The sequence below is a fragment of the Peromyscus eremicus genome, chromosome X (assembly GCF_949786415.1).
Source record: "Peromyscus eremicus chromosome X, PerEre_H2_v1, whole genome shotgun sequence".
In the NCBI taxonomy this organism is placed as follows: Eukaryota; Metazoa; Chordata; class Mammalia; order Rodentia; family Cricetidae; genus Peromyscus; species Peromyscus eremicus.
Window position 1 is genome coordinate 121812935 of NC_081439.1, and position 4370 is coordinate 121817304.

General features: G+C 42.7%; 1 pseudogene; it reads left to right on the forward strand.

Moving 5' to 3' along the window:
- The first annotated feature begins 793 nt into the window (after positions 1–793).
- LOC131900217 (melanoma-associated antigen 11-like) lies at positions 794–1670 on the forward strand (annotated as a pseudogene).
- The last annotated feature ends 2700 nt before the right edge of the window (positions 1671–4370 follow it).

Here is a 4370-nt window from a genome sequence, read left to right on the forward strand (position 1 = left end):
GTCCAGATAAGGAAACCAAGGGATAACCGAAGGAAAATCCAGTCCAGAGCACAGAGAGAGATACTACAAAAGTCTTCCCTGAACCCTGTTTCTCCCACAGTCCTCTGCAAGGCTGTTATTCTAGTACTTCTATTTTGTTTTCAGGAATTTGTCTAGGGTAACAGAAGGATCTTCTAAGAACCACTTGGACAAATCATCAGAGGGAGGATCAGGTATGTGGTAGGACTCAAAGTGAAAAATGAGAGAGTCCCACCGCCACACAGGGAACCCAGTACCCATTGGCCCTCCAGCCAACAGTGGAAAAATCCAAGCACTTTAGTAGAATCCTATCCTCTTACCTCTATTTTCCTCTGCCTCACAGAAATAGGCCTTTGCCTTAGGGAAAGGGGCACTGGAATCACAAAAAATTTTCAGACTTCTCCATTTATCAAGGTGAAGATCACGTTGGTATTCCATCCTTGGATAAATGGAACATGCTGAATTGGGATACCTTATGCAGTCACCTCTCACTGCCTTCTGTTCCAACTCAGAGACAAAGAAATTTGTTCTGAGATTGTACTCAGGCAAGAGGGTTACACCCCAAGGAGCAGTGTCTGTATCCCTTTCAGGATCTCAGAGCATATGCAGGACCCTAGAGCACTCAAGAAAAATCCTATAACAGACATTTTGAGAGCTGCCCAAAAAATAGCTTTCAGAGTTTATTCATCCTCTCCTTATCTCCCCCAGGTCTGTCAATCTTAATTGCTGTGACTTATTTGTGAACCTGAACATGTTCTTTCAAAAGAACCTAAAGATGGATCCTACTGAGAACAGTCAGAGCTTTAACATCCCAGACCACCCTCAGGCCCAAAGACAGGAAAGGGGCCCAGAGAGTGCTCAGGTCCCCATGTATGAGGTAGGGGATGTGGAAGCCACAGCCACCACCTCAGTGGATGTGTCTGCTGGAGGAATGCTCAATTCTCCCGAGAGTGCTCAGAGAGCCTCCTCCCACTGCCATGGGTTCCATTACATCCATTACAGGGGCACCACCTGCTGAGGCCTCTGGAAAGCAAGCTAGGGAAGTGGCTCACCCTGAGTTTGCCCTGCAGGATGCACTCAATAGAAAGGTAGTTGATTTGGTGGGATTCTTACCCATCAAATATAGGAGGAAGTAGCTGACAACTAGGGCAGAAATGCTGAATAGGATCATGAGAGATTATGAGGATTACTACTCTGTGGTCTTTAGTAAGGCCTCTGAGTGCATGAGGCAGGTCTTTGTCCACTCCTATATTCTTGACACTGCCCTAGGTATCACCTATGAGAGAATGTTACACCAAGATGGGCTTGATAATTCAGCTATCATGTATATCATCTTCATAGAAGGCAACTGTGTCATTGAGGAGATAGTTTGTCATGTGTTGACTATCATGGGGCTGAATGCTGGGAGGAATCATTTCATATCTGGGGAGCCCAAGAGTTTCATCACTGAGGAGTTTGTGCAGGAAGGGTATGTGGAATACAGGCAGGTGTTTGACAGCCACACTTCTAGCCATGAGTTCCTGTGGGGCCCAAGGGCTTATGCTGGAACAACAATGAAGAAAGTCTTGGAATTTTTTGCCAGTATCACTGGGACTAACCATAGAGCCTACCCCTTCAGGTATTCTGAGGCTTTGAGAGATGAGAGGACCTAGGCCTGAATTGCCCAACAAATGATACCACTGCCCTGACCACCACACATTCTAGTGCACTGGCAATTTCCAACTAACAACATGTCAGGCAGATCTAAGAACTGTATCCTCATTGGAGTGCTGGTAGGAGGAGGTTATGAACCATTTCGTTCTTCCTGTTCTCACTGGGTGACTTGAGAATTCCAAGTATTTCAAAATGCTGATTTTTACTGCAAGGTTCATTATCTTGAGACTTTTAAGGTTACAAAGGACATTAGTTATACATATATAATTGTTGATCCATGTTAGGAGACTATTATTATCTTCAAAACAAATGAGAATGACCTCTAATTTGTAATATGTCACAAGATACCATGACTTTGAAATTGGAATTTCCTGGACCATGGGAAAAAATTGACATTAACATGAAGAACAGAATAAAATTAACTTTTGATTGTCTTACAGTGTTTACTCCCTTATTCTGGTTAAACAATTAAAATTGAAACTAAAGCAAGCTGAATGGAATTTCTTCCCCAAACCTTCACTGAGCATCTGCTCTTTGCGAGACCCCATGCTAGCAAGGGGACATAAACAGAAGCCATGTCTATCATTACACATACAAAGGTGTAATGTAGCTCTGTGGAAGACAGTGAGAAGTCTGTTTAGACCACAAAGACAGGTGTAGGAGGGCTGCAGAGGGGTCTCCTGGAGTGATCATCCCAGTATCAGTGCTGTAAGCCAAGGCAGCTTGGGAGGCTGGGAGAGTTGATTGTAATTAAACTGCTAAGTAGCTAAGGCCAGGCCCTTGGGAGGTGAGGCTGCCTTAGAACTGAGAGAAGAGAAAACTCCTGTTGTCAGTGGATATAGTGCAGGGATGAATTAGGCTGAGGTTATCTCTAAGTGGTAGAACACTTGACTAACACATATACATCACCTCAAAACATAAAACCAAAAGATACAGAGAGGAATCCAGTCCAAGGGTAGGAATGTGAGTTAATAAATAAATAATAAATGTGCTGTGTGGTTTACTCCCTCTTTCTGCAAGGGATTCCTGAGACATGATGGCACCATAAGAAAGTGAACCTTAGAACTCCTAGGCAGTACATCTGTAGGCAACTTTTTCTTTGGGCCACCAGCTTACAAATAATGACTTGGAGACTTATTATTAATTACAAACAATTGGCCAATAGCTTAGGCTTGTTACTAACTCTTACAACTTAAATTAACCCATTTTTATCAATCTAATTTTTGTCTTCTGGATTTACTACCTTACTGTTAATGCTGCTTCCTCTCCATTTAACTGGCAACTCGCCCTTTCTTCTTCCCACTGTCCCATGTGTCTGCCTAGCTATTGTCTGTTCAGCTTTTTATTAAACCAATAAGAATGACATATCTTCACAGTATACAAAAAGATTATTCAACAACAGACCTCCTTTTCCTATTTTGTTGGGAAAGACTGCACTGAGTACTAAGACACCATTAAATGTTTCTTATGTGTCTGAGTGTTTTGCCTGCATACATATAAGTAAACTACTTGTGTCCCTGGTGCCTGAAGAGGCCAGAAGAGGGCATAGGATACTCTGGAACTAGAGTCTCTGTGTGAGTGCTAGAAACTGAACTCTTGTCCACCACAAGAACAGCAAGTACTCTTAACTACTGAGCATTCTTTTTAGCCCCAGATGAATTAAAAAATTAAAAATGATTTGTGTGTGTGAGTATGAGGACAGATGCACATATGCCACAACAGAGCTGTGAACGGATGGGGACAACTTGCAAATAGGTTGCTTCCACCTTGTTAAGGCAAGGTCTCTCTGTTTCTGCTGCTACACTATATACACTCAGTTAATTGGTCTCAGGTAGAAGGTTGTGGGAAGTCTAGCTAATTCTCCTGATTCTGCCTCCTATCTTGACAAAGGAACTGTGGGATTACAGATGCTTGCTGTTGCATGCCACTTTTTATGTGGGTTTGGGGGATATATCTAAGATCATCAGACTTGCACTGCTAGCACAGTTAGCCTCTAATATATCTCTCTTTCCCTAAGATAACATTTGGTTATCTTACTTTTGAGATTTGGTTATCAATACTTTTGAGCTTTTCCTGTGGTACTTCTGTTACTAGTTCAGGTGACTGACAGCTACCTGTAACTCCAGTTCCAGAAGACCTGACATCCTCTACTGTCCTCCAAAGGCAACCTTACTAATGACATATACACATAATTAAAAATAAAAAAAATCGCCGGGCAGTGGTGGCGCACGCCTTTAATCCCAGCACTCGGGAGGCAGAGCCAGGCGGATCTCTGTGAGTTCGAGACCAGCCAGCCTGGGCTACCAAGTGAGTTCCAGGAAAGGCGCAAAGCTACACAGAGAAACCCTGTCTCGAAAAACAAAACAAAACAAACAAACAAAAATAAAAAAAATCATAAAAAACAGGATTTTTTGTCATTGTGAGTACAGCAGTCTTTTATTCCATGGTGTCTGTGACTCTGACACATCCCAGTCTGAGGTCTGGATCATGGTATCAAGTACCTCAGATACTCTCTGGTGGACACCACAAATTCTTAATCAAGGATATGGGCTGATCTCTCACTTTTACTTGTTTTAGCAGTGTCCCTTGTGTTCTCTTGCTAGAAGTTAGATCTTTTATGTCATTTTGCTGGACTCTTCCCCTAAAGAGTCTGGGGATATGCCAAGCAGATAGGGAAAGAAGAAACAGAGAAAAGGATT